Source organism: Osmerus mordax, chromosome 9, assembly GCF_038355195.1.
Source record: "Osmerus mordax isolate fOsmMor3 chromosome 9, fOsmMor3.pri, whole genome shotgun sequence".
In the NCBI taxonomy this organism is placed as follows: domain Eukaryota; kingdom Metazoa; phylum Chordata; class Actinopteri; order Osmeriformes; family Osmeridae; genus Osmerus; species Osmerus mordax.
In genome coordinates, this window is record NC_090058.1 from 15,780,459 (window position 1) to 15,798,046 (window position 17,588).

The 17,588-nt window shown below is 54.3% G+C and overlaps 23 non-coding genes across 23 annotated transcripts; all 23 read right to left on the bottom strand.

Annotated features, from left to right (window-relative positions):
- Positions 1 to 551: 551 nt before the first annotated feature.
- On the bottom strand, positions 552 to 625 carry trnai-aau (transfer RNA isoleucine (anticodon AAU)). The gene has a single exon. It is a non-coding gene; the product is annotated as a tRNA-Ile (tRNA).
- A 679-nt stretch (positions 626 to 1,304) lies between these two features.
- On the bottom strand, positions 1,305 to 1,378 carry trnai-aau (transfer RNA isoleucine (anticodon AAU)). Its single transcript has one exon. It is a non-coding gene; the product is annotated as a tRNA-Ile (tRNA).
- Positions 1,379 to 2,057: 679 nt separating this feature from the next.
- Positions 2,058 to 2,131, bottom strand: trnai-aau (transfer RNA isoleucine (anticodon AAU)). The gene has a single exon. It is a non-coding gene; the product is annotated as a tRNA-Ile (tRNA).
- A 679-nt stretch (positions 2,132 to 2,810) lies between these two features.
- trnai-aau (transfer RNA isoleucine (anticodon AAU)) lies at positions 2,811 to 2,884 on the bottom strand. Its single transcript has one exon. It is a non-coding gene; the product is annotated as a tRNA-Ile (tRNA).
- A 679-nt stretch (positions 2,885 to 3,563) lies between these two features.
- Positions 3,564 to 3,637, bottom strand: trnai-aau (transfer RNA isoleucine (anticodon AAU)). The gene has a single exon. It is a non-coding gene; the product is annotated as a tRNA-Ile (tRNA).
- A 679-nt stretch (positions 3,638 to 4,316) lies between these two features.
- Positions 4,317 to 4,390, bottom strand: trnai-aau (transfer RNA isoleucine (anticodon AAU)). Its single transcript has one exon. It is a non-coding gene; the product is annotated as a tRNA-Ile (tRNA).
- Positions 4,391 to 5,069: 679 nt separating this feature from the next.
- trnai-aau (transfer RNA isoleucine (anticodon AAU)) lies at positions 5,070 to 5,143 on the bottom strand. Its single transcript has one exon. It is a non-coding gene; the product is annotated as a tRNA-Ile (tRNA).
- A 679-nt stretch (positions 5,144 to 5,822) lies between these two features.
- On the bottom strand, positions 5,823 to 5,896 carry trnai-aau (transfer RNA isoleucine (anticodon AAU)). Its single transcript has one exon. It is a non-coding gene; the product is annotated as a tRNA-Ile (tRNA).
- A 679-nt stretch (positions 5,897 to 6,575) lies between these two features.
- trnai-aau (transfer RNA isoleucine (anticodon AAU)) lies at positions 6,576 to 6,649 on the bottom strand. Its single transcript has one exon. It is a non-coding gene; the product is annotated as a tRNA-Ile (tRNA).
- Positions 6,650 to 7,328: 679 nt separating this feature from the next.
- Positions 7,329 to 7,402, bottom strand: trnai-aau (transfer RNA isoleucine (anticodon AAU)). Its single transcript has one exon. It is a non-coding gene; the product is annotated as a tRNA-Ile (tRNA).
- A 679-nt stretch (positions 7,403 to 8,081) lies between these two features.
- Positions 8,082 to 8,155, bottom strand: trnai-aau (transfer RNA isoleucine (anticodon AAU)). Its single transcript has one exon. It is a non-coding gene; the product is annotated as a tRNA-Ile (tRNA).
- A 679-nt stretch (positions 8,156 to 8,834) lies between these two features.
- On the bottom strand, positions 8,835 to 8,908 carry trnai-aau (transfer RNA isoleucine (anticodon AAU)). Its single transcript has one exon. It is a non-coding gene; the product is annotated as a tRNA-Ile (tRNA).
- Positions 8,909 to 9,587: 679 nt separating this feature from the next.
- On the bottom strand, positions 9,588 to 9,661 carry trnai-aau (transfer RNA isoleucine (anticodon AAU)). Its single transcript has one exon. It is a non-coding gene; the product is annotated as a tRNA-Ile (tRNA).
- A 679-nt stretch (positions 9,662 to 10,340) lies between these two features.
- Positions 10,341 to 10,414, bottom strand: trnai-aau (transfer RNA isoleucine (anticodon AAU)). The gene has a single exon. It is a non-coding gene; the product is annotated as a tRNA-Ile (tRNA).
- A 679-nt stretch (positions 10,415 to 11,093) lies between these two features.
- Positions 11,094 to 11,167, bottom strand: trnai-aau (transfer RNA isoleucine (anticodon AAU)). The gene has a single exon. It is a non-coding gene; the product is annotated as a tRNA-Ile (tRNA).
- A 679-nt stretch (positions 11,168 to 11,846) lies between these two features.
- trnai-aau (transfer RNA isoleucine (anticodon AAU)) lies at positions 11,847 to 11,920 on the bottom strand. Its single transcript has one exon. It is a non-coding gene; the product is annotated as a tRNA-Ile (tRNA).
- Positions 11,921 to 12,599: 679 nt separating this feature from the next.
- On the bottom strand, positions 12,600 to 12,673 carry trnai-aau (transfer RNA isoleucine (anticodon AAU)). Its single transcript has one exon. It is a non-coding gene; the product is annotated as a tRNA-Ile (tRNA).
- A 679-nt stretch (positions 12,674 to 13,352) lies between these two features.
- Positions 13,353 to 13,426, bottom strand: trnai-aau (transfer RNA isoleucine (anticodon AAU)). The gene has a single exon. It is a non-coding gene; the product is annotated as a tRNA-Ile (tRNA).
- Positions 13,427 to 14,105: 679 nt separating this feature from the next.
- Positions 14,106 to 14,179, bottom strand: trnai-aau (transfer RNA isoleucine (anticodon AAU)). Its single transcript has one exon. It is a non-coding gene; the product is annotated as a tRNA-Ile (tRNA).
- A 679-nt stretch (positions 14,180 to 14,858) lies between these two features.
- Positions 14,859 to 14,932, bottom strand: trnai-aau (transfer RNA isoleucine (anticodon AAU)). Its single transcript has one exon. It is a non-coding gene; the product is annotated as a tRNA-Ile (tRNA).
- A 679-nt stretch (positions 14,933 to 15,611) lies between these two features.
- Positions 15,612 to 15,685, bottom strand: trnai-aau (transfer RNA isoleucine (anticodon AAU)). The gene has a single exon. It is a non-coding gene; the product is annotated as a tRNA-Ile (tRNA).
- Positions 15,686 to 16,364: 679 nt separating this feature from the next.
- trnai-aau (transfer RNA isoleucine (anticodon AAU)) lies at positions 16,365 to 16,438 on the bottom strand. The gene has a single exon. It is a non-coding gene; the product is annotated as a tRNA-Ile (tRNA).
- A 679-nt stretch (positions 16,439 to 17,117) lies between these two features.
- On the bottom strand, positions 17,118 to 17,191 carry trnai-aau (transfer RNA isoleucine (anticodon AAU)). The gene has a single exon. It is a non-coding gene; the product is annotated as a tRNA-Ile (tRNA).
- Positions 17,192 to 17,588: the final 397 nt, after the last annotated feature.

Consider the following 17,588-nt stretch of genomic DNA (forward strand, 5'->3'; position numbering starts at 1 on the left):
CTGCAGTCCGTCTTCCAACGCAGATAGCGCCCCCTCCATGCAGCCGGTCGCCATCTTCATCGCGACACACACCACTCTACTCGCGCCTTTTTGACAGCATGCACAGGAACGTCTCCAGCTCCTCAATAGACAAGGGGCGTTTTGCGGGTTGACATTTCATCCAATAGCCCCGTGGAGGAAAGCCACGGCCTACCGGTCCACGGCGCTGCTGTGCTGGTGGCTTGTTTGTTCAGTAGCTCGGCTATTTCAATAAGACAGGTTTGTGCAGTACGTCCAGTGTCGCAATCCTCTCTGACCAGTCAGTGGTCTGCAGTGTTTTGGCGTGAGCTTTTTGAAAATGACCCGTTGACCACTTCCTTGAGTAGACTGTATTTTGCAAACGCCACGGGTTTACCAAAACCGAGGCTCAAACCAGGGACCCTGAGATCCTCAGTCTGACCCTCTCCCAACTGAGCTATTTGGGCAGACGTTTCGAAGCCAGTCAGTAGCATTTCAAAGCCTTGCCACAGACTAGATAAAGCGATGGAAAAGGTCTCCGAAGAAGGGCCGGTTGGCCCGTATGGGGATCGAACCCACGACCTTGGCGTTATTAGCACCACGCTCTGACCAACTGAGCTAACGGGCCCGAGGCACTCTGTACATGGTAGAGCGCTCGCTTAGCCTGCGAGAAGTAGCGGGATCGATGCCCGCATTCTCCAATCCCTTTTTCGTCTTTCGGCAGTTTGCCTCCCGAGTACCGCTCCGCTGCACGTTCTGCAGTCCGTCTTCCAACGCAGATAGCGCCCCCTCCATGCAGCCGGTCGCCATCTTCATCGCGACACACACCACTCTACTCGCGCCTTTTTGACAGCATGCACAGGAACGTCTCCAGCTCCTCAATAGACAAGGGGCGTTTTGCGGGTTGACATTTCATCCAATAGCCCCGTGGAGGAAAGCCACGGCCTACCGGTCCACGGCGCTGCTGTGCTGGTGGCTTGTTTGTTCAGTAGCTCGGCTATTTCAATAAGACAGGTTTGTGCAGTACGTCCAGTGTCGCAATCCTCTCTGACCAGTCAGTGGTCTGCAGTGTTTTGGCGTGAGCTTTTTGAAAATGACCCGTTGACCACTTCCTTGAGTAGACTGTATTTTGCAAACGCCACGGGTTTACCAAAACCGAGGCTCAAACCAGGGACCCTGAGATCCTCAGTCTGACCCTCTCCCAACTGAGCTATTTGGGCAGACGTTTCGAAGCCAGTCAGTAGCATTTCAAAGCCTTGCCACAGACTAGATAAAGCGATGGAAAAGGTCTCCGAAGAAGGGCCGGTTGGCCCGTATGGGGATCGAACCCACGACCTTGGCGTTATTAGCACCACGCTCTGACCAACTGAGCTAACGGGCCCGAGACACTCTGTACATGGTAGAGCGCTCGCTTAGCCTGCGAGAAGTAGCGGGATCGATGCCCGCATTCTCCAATCCCTTTTTCGTCTTTCGGCAGTTTGCCTCCCGAGTACCGCTCCGCTGCACGTTCTGCAGTCCGTCTTCCAACGCAGATAGCGCCCCCTCCATGCAGCCGGTCGCCATCTTCATCGCGACACACACCACTCTACTCGCGCCTTTTTGACAGCATGCACAGGAACGTCTCCAGCTCCTCAATAGACAAGGGGCGTTTTGCGGGTTGACATTTCATCCAATAGCCCCGTGGAGGAAAGCCACGGCCTACCGGTCCACGGCGCTGCTGTGCTGGTGGCTTGTTTGTTCAGTAGCTCGGCTATTTCAATAAGACAGGTTTGTGCAGTACGTCCAGTGTCGCAATCCTCTCTGACCAGTCAGTGGTCTGCAGTGTTTTGGCGTGAGCTTTTTGAAAATGACCCGTTGACCACTTCCTTGAGTAGACTGTATTTTGCAAACGCCACGGGTTTACCAAAACCGAGGCTCAAACCAGGGACCCTGAGATCCTCAGTCTGACCCTCTCCCAACTGAGCTATTTGGGCAGACGTTTCGAAGCCAGTCAGTAGCATTTCAAAGCCTTGCCACAGACTAGATAAAGCGATGGAAAAGGTCTCCGAAGAAGGGCCGGTTGGCCCGTATGGGGATCGAACCCACGACCTTGGCGTTATTAGCACCACGCTCTGACCAACTGAGCTAACGGGCCCGAGACACTCTGTACATGGTAGAGCGCTCGCTTAGCCTGCGAGAAGTAGCGGGATCGATGCCCGCATTCTCCAATCCCTTTTTCGTCTTTCGGCAGTTTGCCTCCCGAGTACCGCTCCGCTGCACGTTCTGCAGTCCGTCTTCCAACGCAGATAGCGCCCCCTCCATGCAGCCGGTCGCCATCTTCATCGCGACACACACCACTCTACTCGCGCCTTTTTGACAGCATGCACAGGAACGTCTCCAGCTCCTCAATAGACAAGGGGCGTTTTGCGGGTTGACATTTCATCCAATAGCCCCGTGGAGGAAAGCCACGGCCTACCGGTCCACGGCGCTGCTGTGCTGGTGGCTTGTTTGTTCAGTAGCTCGGCTATTTCAATAAGACAGGTTTGTGCAGTACGTCCAGTGTCGCAATCCTCTCTGACCAGTCAGTGGTCTGCAGTGTTTTGGCGTGAGCTTTTTGAAAATGACCCGTTGACCACTTCCTTGAGTAGACTGTATTTTGCAAACGCCACGGGTTTACCAAAACCGAGGCTCAAACCAGGGACCCTGAGATCCTCAGTCTGACCCTCTCCCAACTGAGCTATTTGGGCAGACGTTTCGAAGCCAGTCAGTAGCATTTCAAAGCCTTGCCACAGACTAGATAAAGCGATGGAAAAGGTCTCCGAAGAAGGGCCGGTTGGCCCGTATGGGGATCGAACCCACGACCTTGGCGTTATTAGCACCACGCTCTGACCAACTGAGCTAACGGGCCCGAGACACTCTGTACATGGTAGAGCGCTCGCTTAGCCTGCGAGAAGTAGCGGGATCGATGCCCGCATTCTCCAATCCCTTTTTCGTCTTTCGGCAGTTTGCCTCCCGAGTACCGCTCCGCTGCACGTTCTGCAGTCCGTCTTCCAACGCAGATAGCGCCCCCTCCATGCAGCCGGTCGCCATCTTCATCGCGACACACACCACTCTACTCGCGCCTTTTTGACAGCATGCACAGGAACGTCTCCAGCTCCTCAATAGACAAGGGGCGTTTTGCGGGTTGACATTTCATCCAATAGCCCCGTGGAGGAAAGCCACGGCCTACCGGTCCACGGCGCTGCTGTGCTGGTGGCTTGTTTGTTCAGTAGCTCGGCTATTTCAATAAGACAGGTTTGTGCAGTACGTCCAGTGTCGCAATCCTCTCTGACCAGTCAGTGGTCTGCAGTGTTTTGGCGTGAGCTTTTTGAAAATGACCCGTTGACCACTTCCTTGAGTAGACTGTATTTTGCAAACGCCACGGGTTTACCAAAACCGAGGCTCAAACCAGGGACCCTGAGATCCTCAGTCTGACCCTCTCCCAACTGAGCTATTTGGGCAGACGTTTCGAAGCCAGTCAGTAGCATTTCAAAGCCTTGCCACAGACTAGATAAAGCGATGGAAAAGGTCTCCGAAGAAGGGCCGGTTGGCCCGTATGGGGATCGAACCCACGACCTTGGCGTTATTAGCACCACGCTCTGACCAACTGAGCTAACGGGCCCGAGACACTCTGTACATGGTAGAGCGCTCGCTTAGCCTGCGAGAAGTAGCGGGATCGATGCCCGCATTCTCCAATCCCTTTTTCGTCTTTCGGCAGTTTGCCTCCCGAGTACCGCTCCGCTGCACGTTCTGCAGTCCGTCTTCCAACGCAGATAGCGCCCCCTCCATGCAGCCGGTCGCCATCTTCATCGCGACACACACCACTCTACTCGCGCCTTTTTGACAGCATGCACAGGAACGTCTCCAGCTCCTCAATAGACAAGGGGCGTTTTGCGGGTTGACATTTCATCCAATAGCCCCGTGGAGGAAAGCCACGGCCTACCGGTCCACGGCGCTGCTGTGCTGGTGGCTTGTTTGTTCAGTAGCTCGGCTATTTCAATAAGACAGGTTTGTGCAGTACGTCCAGTGTCGCAATCCTCTCTGACCAGTCAGTGGTCTGCAGTGTTTTGGCGTGAGCTTTTTGAAAATGACCCGTTGACCACTTCCTTGAGTAGACTGTATTTTGCAAACGCCACGGGTTTACCAAAACCGAGGCTCAAACCAGGGACCCTGAGATCCTCAGTCTGACCCTCTCCCAACTGAGCTATTTGGGCAGACGTTTCGAAGCCAGTCAGTAGCATTTCAAAGCCTTGCCACAGACTAGATAAAGCGATGGAAAAGGTCTCCGAAGAAGGGCCGGTTGGCCCGTATGGGGATCGAACCCACGACCTTGGCGTTATTAGCACCACGCTCTGACCAACTGAGCTAACGGGCCCGAGGCACTCTGTACATGGTAGAGCGCTCGCTTAGCCTGCGAGAAGTAGCGGGATCGATGCCCGCATTCTCCAATCCCTTTTTCGTCTTTCGGCAGTTTGCCTCCCGAGTACCGCTCCGCTGCACGTTCTGCAGTCCGTCTTCCAACGCAGATAGCGCCCCCTCCATGCAGCCGGTCGCCATCTTCATCGCGACACACACCACTCTACTCGCGCCTTTTTGACAGCATGCACAGGAACGTCTCCAGCTCCTCAATAGACAAGGGGCGTTTTGCGGGTTGACATTTCATCCAATAGCCCCGTGGAGGAAAGCCACGGCCTACCGGTCCACGGCGCTGCTGTGCTGGTGGCTTGTTTGTTCAGTAGCTCGGCTATTTCAATAAGACAGGTTTGTGCAGTACGTCCAGTGTCGCAATCCTCTCTGACCAGTCAGTGGTCTGCAGTGTTTTGGCGTGAGCTTTTTGAAAATGACCCGTTGACCACTTCCTTGAGTAGACTGTATTTTGCAAACGCCACGGGTTTACCAAAACCGAGGCTCAAACCAGGGACCCTGAGATCCTCAGTCTGACCCTCTCCCAACTGAGCTATTTGGGCAGACGTTTCGAAGCCAGTCAGTAGCATTTCAAAGCCTTGCCACAGACTAGATAAAGCGATGGAAAAGGTCTCCGAAGAAGGGCCGGTTGGCCCGTATGGGGATCGAACCCACGACCTTGGCGTTATTAGCACCACGCTCTGACCAACTGAGCTAACGGGCCCGAGACACTCTGTACATGGTAGAGCGCTCGCTTAGCCTGCGAGAAGTAGCGGGATCGATGCCCGCATTCTCCAATCCCTTTTTCGTCTTTCGGCAGTTTGCCTCCCGAGTACCGCTCCGCTGCACGTTCTGCAGTCCGTCTTCCAACGCAGATAGCGCCCCCTCCATGCAGCCGGTCGCCATCTTCATCGCGACACACACCACTCTACTCGCGCCTTTTTGACAGCATGCACAGGAACGTCTCCAGCTCCTCAATAGACAAGGGGCGTTTTGCGGGTTGACATTTCATCCAATAGCCCCGTGGAGGAAAGCCACGGCCTACCGGTCCACGGCGCTGCTGTGCTGGTGGCTTGTTTGTTCAGTAGCTCGGCTATTTCAATAAGACAGGTTTGTGCAGTACGTCCAGTGTCGCAATCCTCTCTGACCAGTCAGTGGTCTGCAGTGTTTTGGCGTGAGCTTTTTGAAAATGACCCGTTGACCACTTCCTTGAGTAGACTGTATTTTGCAAACGCCACGGGTTTACCAAAACCGAGGCTCAAACCAGGGACCCTGAGATCCTCAGTCTGACCCTCTCCCAACTGAGCTATTTGGGCAGACGTTTCGAAGCCAGTCAGTAGCATTTCAAAGCCTTGCCACAGACTAGATAAAGCGATGGAAAAGGTCTCCGAAGAAGGGCCGGTTGGCCCGTATGGGGATCGAACCCACGACCTTGGCGTTATTAGCACCACGCTCTGACCAACTGAGCTAACGGGCCCGAGGCACTCTGTACATGGTAGAGCGCTCGCTTAGCCTGCGAGAAGTAGCGGGATCGATGCCCGCATTCTCCAATCCCTTTTTCGTCTTTCGGCAGTTTGCCTCCCGAGTACCGCTCCGCTGCACGTTCTGCAGTCCGTCTTCCAACGCAGATAGCGCCCCCTCCATGCAGCCGGTCGCCATCTTCATCGCGACACACACCACTCTACTCGCGCCTTTTTGACAGCATGCACAGGAACGTCTCCAGCTCCTCAATAGACAAGGGGCGTTTTGCGGGTTGACATTTCATCCAATAGCCCCGTGGAGGAAAGCCACGGCCTACCGGTCCACGGCGCTGCTGTGCTGGTGGCTTGTTTGTTCAGTAGCTCGGCTATTTCAATAAGACAGGTTTGTGCAGTACGTCCAGTGTCGCAATCCTCTCTGACCAGTCAGTGGTCTGCAGTGTTTTGGCGTGAGCTTTTTGAAAATGACCCGTTGACCACTTCCTTGAGTAGACTGTATTTTGCAAACGCCACGGGTTTACCAAAACCGAGGCTCAAACCAGGGACCCTGAGATCCTCAGTCTGACCCTCTCCCAACTGAGCTATTTGGGCAGACGTTTCGAAGCCAGTCAGTAGCATTTCAAAGCCTTGCCACAGACTAGATAAAGCGATGGAAAAGGTCTCCGAAGAAGGGCCGGTTGGCCCGTATGGGGATCGAACCCACGACCTTGGCGTTATTAGCACCACGCTCTGACCAACTGAGCTAACGGGCCCGAGACACTCTGTACATGGTAGAGCGCTCGCTTAGCCTGCGAGAAGTAGCGGGATCGATGCCCGCATTCTCCAATCCCTTTTTCGTCTTTCGGCAGTTTGCCTCCCGAGTACCGCTCCGCTGCACGTTCTGCAGTCCGTCTTCCAACGCAGATAGCGCCCCCTCCATGCAGCCGGTCGCCATCTTCATCGCGACACACACCACTCTACTCGCGCCTTTTTGACAGCATGCACAGGAACGTCTCCAGCTCCTCAATAGACAAGGGGCGTTTTGCGGGTTGACATTTCATCCAATAGCCCCGTGGAGGAAAGCCACGGCCTACCGGTCCACGGCGCTGCTGTGCTGGTGGCTTGTTTGTTCAGTAGCTCGGCTATTTCAATAAGACAGGTTTGTGCAGTACGTCCAGTGTCGCAATCCTCTCTGACCAGTCAGTGGTCTGCAGTGTTTTGGCGTGAGCTTTTTGAAAATGACCCGTTGACCACTTCCTTGAGTAGACTGTATTTTGCAAACGCCACGGGTTTACCAAAACCGAGGCTCAAACCAGGGACCCTGAGATCCTCAGTCTGACCCTCTCCCAACTGAGCTATTTGGGCAGACGTTTCGAAGCCAGTCAGTAGCATTTCAAAGCCTTGCCACAGACTAGATAAAGCGATGGAAAAGGTCTCCGAAGAAGGGCCGGTTGGCCCGTATGGGGATCGAACCCACGACCTTGGCGTTATTAGCACCACGCTCTGACCAACTGAGCTAACGGGCCCGAGACACTCTGTACATGGTAGAGCGCTCGCTTAGCCTGCGAGAAGTAGCGGGATCGATGCCCGCATTCTCCAATCCCTTTTTCGTCTTTCGGCAGTTTGCCTCCCGAGTACCGCTCCGCTGCACGTTCTGCAGTCCGTCTTCCAACGCAGATAGCGCCCCCTCCATGCAGCCGGTCGCCATCTTCATCGCGACACACACCACTCTACTCGCGCCTTTTTGACAGCATGCACAGGAACGTCTCCAGCTCCTCAATAGACAAGGGGCGTTTTGCGGGTTGACATTTCATCCAATAGCCCCGTGGAGGAAAGCCACGGCCTACCGGTCCACGGCGCTGCTGTGCTGGTGGCTTGTTTGTTCAGTAGCTCGGCTATTTCAATAAGACAGGTTTGTGCAGTACGTCCAGTGTCGCAATCCTCTCTGACCAGTCAGTGGTCTGCAGTGTTTTGGCGTGAGCTTTTTGAAAATGACCCGTTGACCACTTCCTTGAGCAGACTGTATTTTGCAAACGCCACGGGTTTACCAAAACCGAGGCTCAAACCAGGGACCCTGAGATCCTCAGTCTGACTCTCTCCCAACTGAGCTATTTGGGCAGACGTTTCGAAGCCAGTCAGTAGCATTTCAAAGCCTTGCCAAAGACTAGATAAAGCGATGGAAAAGGTCTCCGAAGAAGGGCCGGTTGGCCCGTATGGGGATCGAACCCACGACCTTGGCGTTATTAGCACCACGCTCTGACCAACTGAGCTAACGGGCCCGAGGCACTCTGTACATGGTAGAGCGCTCGCTTAGCCTGCGAGAAGTAGCGGGATCGATGCCCGCATTCTCCAATCCCTTTTTCGTCTTTCGGCAGTTTGCCTCCCGAGTACCGCTCCGCTGCACGTTCTGCAGTCCGTCTTCCAACGCAGATAGCGCCCCCTCCATGCAGCCGGTCGCCATCTTCATCGCGACACACACCACTCTACTCGCGCCTTTTTGACAGCATGCACAGGAACGTCTCCAGCTCCTCAATAGACAAGGGGCGTTTTGCGGGTTGACATTTCATCCAATAGCCCCGTGGAGGAAAGCCACGGCCTACCGGTCCACGGCGCTGCTGTGCTGGTGGCTTGTTTGTTCAGTAGCTCGGCTATTTCAATAAGACAGGTTTGTGCAGTACGTCCAGTGTCGCAATCCTCTCTGACCAGTCAGTGGTCTGCAGTGTTTTGGCGTGAGCTTTTTGAAAATGACCCGTTGACCACTTCCTTGAGTAGACTGTATTTTGCAAACGCCACGGGTTTACCAAAACCGAGGCTCAAACCAGGGACCCTGAGATCCTCAGTCTGACCCTCTCCCAACTGAGCTATTTGGGCAGACGTTTCGAAGCCAGTCAGTAGCATTTCAAAGCCTTGCCACAGACTAGATAAAGCGATGGAAAAGGTCTCCGAAGAAGGGCCGGTTGGCCCGTATGGGGATCGAACCCACGACCTTGGCGTTATTAGCACCACGCTCTGACCAACTGAGCTAACGGGCCCGAGACACTCTGTACATGGTAGAGCGCTCGCTTAGCCTGCGAGAAGTAGCGGGATCGATGCCCGCATTCTCCAATCCCTTTTTCGTCTTTCGGCAGTTTGCCTCCCGAGTACCGCTCCGCTGCACGTTCTGCAGTCCGTCTTCCAACGCAGATAGCGCCCCCTCCATGCAGCCGGTCGCCATCTTCATCGCGACACACACCACTCTACTCGCGCCTTTTTGACAGCATGCACAGGAACGTCTCCAGCTCCTCAATAGACAAGGGGCGTTTTGCGGGTTGACATTTCATCCAATAGCCCCGTGGAGGAAAGCCACGGCCTACCGGTCCACGGCGCTGCTGTGCTGGTGGCTTGTTTGTTCAGTAGCTCGGCTATTTCAATAAGACAGGTTTGTGCAGTACGTCCAGTGTCGCAATCCTCTCTGACCAGTCAGTGGTCTGCAGTGTTTTGGCGTGAGCTTTTTGAAAATGACCCGTTGACCACTTCCTTGAGTAGACTGTATTTTGCAAACGCCACGGGTTTACCAAAACCGAGGCTCAAACCAGGGACCCTGAGATCCTCAGTCTGACCCTCTCCCAACTGAGCTATTTGGGCAGACGTTTCGAAGCCAGTCAGTAGCATTTCAAAGCCTTGCCACAGACTAGATAAAGCGATGGAAAAGGTCTCCGAAGAAGGGCCGGTTGGCCCGTATGGGGATCGAACCCACGACCTTGGCGTTATTAGCACCACGCTCTGACCAACTGAGCTAACGGGCCCGAGACACTCTGTACATGGTAGAGCGCTCGCTTAGCCTGCGAGAAGTAGCGGGATCGATGCCCGCATTCTCCAATCCCTTTTTCGTCTTTCGGCAGTTTGCCTCCCGAGTACCGCTCCGCTGCACGTTCTGCAGTCCGTCTTCCAACGCAGATAGCGCCCCCTCCATGCAGCCGGTCGCCATCTTCATCGCGACACACACCACTCTACTCGCGCCTTTTTGACAGCATGCACAGGAACGTCTCCAGCTCCTCAATAGACAAGGGGCGTTTTGCGGGTTGACATTTCATCCAATAGCCCCGTGGAGGAAAGCCACGGCCTACCGGTCCACGGCGCTGCTGTGCTGGTGGCTTGTTTGTTCAGTAGCTCGGCTATTTCAATAAGACAGGTTTGTGCAGTACGTCCAGTGTCGCAATCCTCTCTGACCAGTCAGTGGTCTGCAGTGTTTTGGCGTGAGCTTTTTGAAAATGACCCGTTGACCACTTCCTTGAGTAGACTGTATTTTGCAAACGCCACGGGTTTACCAAAACCGAGGCTCAAACCAGGGACCCTGAGATCCTCAGTCTGACTCTCTCCCAACTGAGCTATTTGGGCAGACGTTTCGAAGCCAGTCAGTAGCATTTCAAAGCCTTGCCACAGACTAGATAAAGCGATGGAAAAGATCCCCGAAGAAGGGCTGGTTGGCCCGTATGGGGATCGAACCCACAACCTTGGCGTTATTAGCACCACGCTCTGACCAACTGAGCTAACGGGCCCGAGACACTCTGTACATGGTAGAGCGCTCGCTTAGCATGCGAGAAGTAGCAGGATCGATGCCGGCATTCTCCAATCCCTTTTTCGTCTTTCGGCAGTTTGCCTTTTGAGTACCGCTCCGCTGCACGTTCTGCAGTCCGTCTTCCAACGCAGATAGCGCCCCCTCCATGCAGCCGGTCGTCATCTTCATCGCGACACACAGCACTCTACTCGCGCCTTTTTGACAGCATGCACAGGAACGTCTCCAGCTCCTCAATAGACAAGGGGCGTTTTGCGGGTTGACATTTCATCCAATAGCCCCGTGGAGGAAAGCCACGGCCTACCGGTCCACGGCGCTGCTGTGCTGGTGGCTTGTTTGTTCAGTAGCTCGGCTATTTCAATAAGACAGGTTTGTGCAGTACGTCCAGTTTCGCAATCCTCTCTGACCAGTCAGTGGTCTGCAGTGTTTTGGCGTGAGCTTATTGAAAATGACCCGTTGACCACTTCCTTGAGTAGACTGTATTTTGCAAACGCCACGGGTTTACCAAAACCGAGGCTCAAACCAGGGACCCTGAGATCCTCAGTCTGACCCTCTCCCAACTGAGCTATTTGGGCAGACGTTTCGAAGCCAGTCAGTAGCATTTCAAAGCCTTGCCACAGACTAGATAAAGCGATGGAAAAGGTCTCCGAAGAAGGGCCGGTTGGCCCGTATGGGGATCAAACCCACGACATTGGCGTTATTAGCACCACGCTCTGACCAACTGAGCTAACGGGCCCGAGACACTCTGTACATGGTAGAGCGCTCGCTTAGCCTGCGAGAAGTAGCGGGATCGATGCCCGCATTCTCCAATCCCTTTTTCGTCTTTCGGCAGTTTGCCTCCCGAGTACCGCTCCGCTGCACGTTCTGCAGTCCGTCTTCCAACGCAGATAGCGCCCCCTCCATGCAGCCGGTCGCCATCTTCATCGCGACACACACCACTCTACTCGCGCCTTTTTGACAGCATGCACAGGAACGTCTCCAGCTCCTCAATAGACAAGGGGCGTTTTGCGGGTTGACATTTCATCCAATAGCCCCGTGGAGGAAAGCCACGGCCTACCGGTCCACGGCGCTGCTGTGCTGGTGGCTTGTTTGTTCAGTAGCTCGGCTATTTCAATAAGACAGGTTTGTGCAGTACGTCCAGTGTCGCAATCCTCTCTGACCAGTCAGTGGTCTGCAGTGTTTTGGCGTGAGCTTTTTGAAAATGACCCGTTGACCACTTCCTTGAGCAGACTGTATTTTGCAAACGCCACGGGTTTACCAAAACCGAGGCTCAAACCAGGGACCCTGAGATCCTCAGTCTGACTCTCTCCCAACTGAGCTATTTGGGCAGACGTTTCGAAGCCAGTCAGTAGCATTTCAAAGCCTTGCCAAAGACTAGATAAAGCGATGGAAAAGGTCTCCGAAGAAGGGCCGGTTGGCCCGTATGGGGATCGAACCCACGACCTTGGCGTTATTAGCACCACGCTCTGACCAACTGAGCTAACGGGCCCGAGACACTCTGTACATGGTAGAGCGCTCGCTTAGCCTGCGAGAAGTAGCGGGATCGATGCCCGCATTCTCCAATCCCTTTTTCGTCTTTCGGCAGTTTGCCTCCCGAGTACCGCTCCGCTGCACGTTCTGCAGTCCGTCTCCCAACGCAGATAGCGCCCCCTCCATGCAGCCGGTCGCCATCTTCATCGCGACACACACCACTCTACTCGCGCCTTTTTGACAGCATGCACAGGAACGTCTCCAGCTCCTCAATAGACAAGGGGCGTTTTGCGGGTTGACATTTCATCCAATAGCCCCGTGGAGGAAAGCCACGGCCTACCGGTCCACGGCGCTGCTGTGCTGGTGGCTTGTTTGTTCAGTAGCTCGGCTATTTCAATAAGACAGGTTTGTGCAGTACGTCCAGTGTCGCAATCCTCTCTGACCAGTCAGTGGTCTGCAGTGTTTTGGCGTGAGCTTTTTGAAAATGACCCGTTGACCACTTCCTTGAGTAGACTGTATTTTGCAAACGCCACGGGTTTACCAAAACCGAGGCTCAAACCAGGGACCCTGAGATCCTCAGTCTGACTCTCTCCCAACTGAGCTATTTGGGCAGACGTTTCGAAGCCAGTCAGTAGCATTTCAAAGCCTTGCCACAGACTAGATAAAGCGATGGAAAAGATCCCCGAAGAAGGGCTGGTTGGCCCGTATGGGGATCGAACCCACGACCTTGGCGTTATTAGCACCACGCTCTGACCAACTGAGCTAACGGGCCCGAGACACTCTGTACATGGTAGAGCGCTCGCTTAGCATGCGAGAAGTAGCGGGATCGATGCCGGCATTCTCCAATCCCTTTTTCGTCTTTCGGCAGTTTGCCTTTTGAGTACCGCTCCGCTGCACGTTCTGCAGTCCGTCTTCCAACGCAGATAGCGCCCCCTCCATGCAGCCGGTCGTCATCTTCATCGCGACACACAGCACTCTACTCGCGCCTTTTTGACAGCATGCACAGGAACGTCTCCAGCTCCTCAATAGACAAGGGGCGTTTTGCGGGTTGACATTTCATCCAATAGCCCCGTGGAGGAAAGCCACGGCCTACCGGTCCACGGCGCTGCTGTGCTGGTGGCTTGTTTGTTCAGTAGCTCGGCTATTTCAATAAGACAGGTTTGTGCAGTACGTCCAGTGTCGCAATCCTCTCTGACCAGTCAGTGGTCTGCAGTGTTTTGGCGTGAGCTTTTTGAAAATGACCCGTTGACCACTTCCTTGAGTAGACTGTATTTTGCAAACGCCACGGGTTTACCAAAACCGAGGCTCAAACCAGGGACCCTGAGATCCTCAGTCTGACTCTCTCCCAACTGAGCTATTTGGGCAGACGTTTCGAAGCCAGTCAGTAGCATTTCAAAGCCTTGCCACAGACTAGATAAAGCGATGGAAAAGATCCCCGAAGAAGGGCTGGTTGGCCCGTATGGGGATCGAACCCACGACCTTGGCGTTATTAGCACCACGCTCTGACCAACTGAGCTAACGGGCCCGAGACACTCTGTACATGGTAGAGCGCTCGCTTAGCATGCGAGAAGTAGCGGGATCGATGCCGGCATTCTCCAATCCCTTTTTCGTCTTTCGGCAGTTTGCCTTCCGAGTACCGCTCCGCTGCACGTTCTGCAGTCCGTCTTCCAACGCAGATAGCGCCCCCTCCATGCAGCCGGTCGTCATCTTCATCGCGACACACAGCACTCTACTCGCGCCTTTTTGACAGCATGCACAGGAACGTCTCCAGCTCCTCAATAGACAAGGGGCGTTTTGCGGGTTGACATTTCATCCAATAGCCCCGTGGAGGAAAGCCACGGCCTACCGGTCCACGGCGCTGCTGTGCTGGTGGCTTGTTTGTTCAGTAGCTCGGCTATTTCAATAAGACAGGTTTGTGCAGTACGTCCAGTGTCGCAATCCTCTCTGACCAGTCAGTGGTCTGCAGTGTTTTGGCGTGAGCTTTTTGAAAATGACCCGTTGACCACTTCCTTGAGTAGACTGTATTTTGCAAACGCCACGGGTTTACCAAAACCGAGGCTCAAACCAGGGACCCTGAGATCCTCAGTCTGACTCTCTCCCAACTGAGCTATTTGGGCAGACGTTTCAAAGTCAGTCAGTAGCATTTCAAAGCCTTGCCACAGACTAGATAAAGCGATGGAAAAGATCTCCGAAGAAGGGCTGGTTGGCCCGTATGGGGATCGAACCCACGACCTTGGCGTTATTAGCACCACGCTCTGACCAACTGAGCTAACGGGCCCGAGACACTCTGTACATGGTAGAGCGCTCGCTTAGCATGCGAGAAGTAGCGGGATCGATGCCGGCATTCTCCAATCCCTTTTTCGTCTTTCGGCAGTTTGCCTTTTGAGTACCGCTCCGCTGCACGTTCTGCAGTCCGTCTTCCAACGCAGATAGCGCCCCCTCCATGCAGCCGGTCGTCATCTTCATCGCGACACACAGCACTCTACTCGCGCCTTTTTGACAGCATGCACAGGAACGTCTCCAGCTCCTCAATAGACAAGGGGCGTTTTGCGGGTTGACATTTCATCCAATAGCCCCGTGGAGGAAAGCCACGGCCTACCGGTCCACGGCGCTGCTGTGCTGGTGGCTTGTTTGTTCAGTAGCTCGGCTATTTCAATAAGACAGGTTTGTGCAGTACGTCCAGTGTCGCAATCCTCTCTGACCAGTCAGTGGTCTGCAGTGTTTTGGCGTGAGCTTTTTGAAAATGACCCGTTGACCACTTCCTTGAGTAGACTGTATTTTGCAAACGCCACGGGTTTACCAAAACCGAGGCTCAAACCAGGGACCCTGAGATCCTCAGTCTGACTCTCTCCCAACTGAGCTATTTGGGCAGACGTTTCGAAGCCAGTCAGTAGCATTTCAAAGCCTTGCCAAAGACTAGATAAAGCGATGGAAAAGGTCTCCGAAGAAGGGCTGGTTGGCCCGTATGGGGATCGAACCCACGACCTTGGCGTTATTAGCACCACGCTCTGACCAACTGAGCTAACGGGCCCGAGACACTCTGTACATGGTAGAGCGCTCGCTTAGCATGCGAGAAGTAGCGGGATCGATGCCGGCATTCTCCAATCCCTTTTTCGTCTTTCGGCAGTTTGCCTTTTGAGTACCGCTCCGCTGCACGTTCTGCAGTCCGTCTTCCAACGCAGATAGCGCCCCCTCCATGCAGCCGGTCGTCATCTTCATCGCGACACACAGCACTCTACTCGCGCCTTTTTGACAGCATGCACAGGAACGTCTCCAGCTCCTCAATAGACAAGGGGCGTTTTGCGGGTTGACATTTCATCCAATAGCCCCGTGGAGGAAAGCCACGGCCTACCGGTCCACGGCGCTGCTGTGCTGGTGGCTTGTTTGTTCAGTAGCTCGGCTATTTCAATAAGACAGGTTTGTGCAGTACGTCCAGTGTCGCAATCCTCTCTGACCAGTCAGTGGTCTGCAGTGTTTTGGCGTGAGCTTTTTGAAAATGACCCGTTGACCACTTCCTTGAGTAGACTGCATTTTGCAAACGCCACGGGTTTACCAAAACCGAGGCTTAAACCAGGGACCCTGAGATCCTCAGTCTGACTCTCTCCCAACTGAGCTATTTGGGCAGAAGTTTCAAAGCTAGTCAGTAGCATTTCAAAGCCTTGCCACAGACTAGATAAAGCGATGGAAAAGATCTCCGAAGAATGGCTGGTTGGCCCGTATGGGGATCGAACCCACGACCTTGGCGTTATTAGCACCACGCTCTGACCAACTGAGCTAACGGGCCCGAGACACTCTGTACATGGTAGAGCGCTCGCTTAGCATGCGAGAAGTAGCGGGATCGATGCCCGCATTCTCCAATCCCTTTTTCGTCTTTCGGCAGTTTGCCTCCCGAGTACCGCTCCGCTGCACGTTCTGCAGTCCGTCTTCCAACGCAGATAGCGCCCCCTCCATGCAGCCGGTCGCCATCTTCATCGCGACACACACCACTCTACTCGCGCCTTTTTGACAGCATGCACAGGAACGTCTCCAGCTCCTCAATAGACAAGGGGCGTTTTGCGGGTTGACATTTCATCCAATAGCCCCGTGGAGGAAAGCCACGGCCTACCGGTCCACGGCGCTGCTGTGCTGGTGGCTTGTTTGTTCAGTAGCTCGGCTATTTCAATAAGACAGGTTTGTGCAGTACGTCCAGTGTCGCAATCCTCTCTGACCAGTCAGTGGTCTGCAGTGTTTTGGCGTGAGCTTTTTGAAAATGACCCGTTGACCACTTCCTTGAGTAGACTGTATTTTGCAAACGCCACGGGTTTACCAAAACCGAGGCTCAAACCAGGGACCCTGAGATCCTCAGTCTGACTCTCTCCCAACTGATCTATTTGGGCAGACGTTTCGAAGCCAGTCAGTAGCATTTCAAAGCCTTGCCAAAGACTAGATAAAGCGATGGAAAAGGTCTCCGAAGAAGGGCTGGTTGGCCCGTATGGGGATCGAACCCACGACCTTGGCGTTATTAGCACCACGCTCTGACCAACTGAGCTAACGGGCCCGAGACACTCTGTACATGGTAGAGCGCTCGCTTAGCATGCGAGAAGTAGCGGGATCGATGCCGGCATTCTCCAATCCCTTTTTCGTCTTTCGGCAGTTTGCCTCCCGAGTACCGCTCCGCTGCACGTTCTGCAGTCCGTCTTCCAACGCAGATAGCGCCCCCTCCATGCAGCCGGTCGTCATCTTCATCGCGACACACACCACTCTACTCGCGCCTTTTTGACAGCATGCACAGGAACGTCTCCAGCTCCTCAATAGACAAGGGGCGTTTTGCGGGTTGACATTTCATCCAATAGCCCCGTGGAGGAAAGCCACGGCCTACCGGTCCACGGCGCTGCTGTGCTGGTGGCTTGTTTGTTCAGTAGCTCGGCTATTTCAATAAGACAGGTTTGTGCAGTACGTCCAGTGTCGCAATCCTCTCTGACCAGTCAGTGGTCTGCAGTGTTTTGGCGTGAGCTTTTTGAAAATGACCCGTTGACCACTTCCTTGAGTAGACTGCATTTTGCAAACGCCACGGGTTTACCAAAACCGAGGCTCAAACCAGGGACCCTGAGATCCTCAGTCTGACTCTCTCCCAACTGAGCTAGTTGGGCAGAAGTTTCAAAGCTAGTCAGTAGCATTTCAAAGCCTTGCCACAGACTAGATAAAGCGATGGAAAAGATCTCCGAAGAATGGCTGGTTGGCCCGTATGGGGATCGAACCCACGACCTTGGCGTTATTAGCACCACGCTCTGACCAACTGAGCTAACGGGCCCGAGACACTCTGTACATGGTAGAGCGCTCGCTTAGCATGCGAGAAGTAGCGGGATCGATGCCCGCATTCTCCAATCCCTTTTTCGTCTTTCGGCAGTTTGCCTCCCGAGTACCGCTCCGCTGCACGTTCTGCAGTCCGTCTTCCAACGCAGATAGCGCCCCCTCCATGCAGCCGGTCGCCATCTTCATCGCGACACACACCACTCTACTCGCGCCTTTTTGACAGCATGCACAGGAACGTCTCCAGCTCCTCAATAGACAAGGGGCGTTTTGCGGGTTGACATTTCATCCAATAGCCCCGTGGAGGAAAGCCACGGCCTACCGGTCCACGGCGCTGCTGTGCTGGTGGCTTGTTTGTTCAGTAGCTCGGCTATTTCAATAAGACAGGTTTGTGCAGT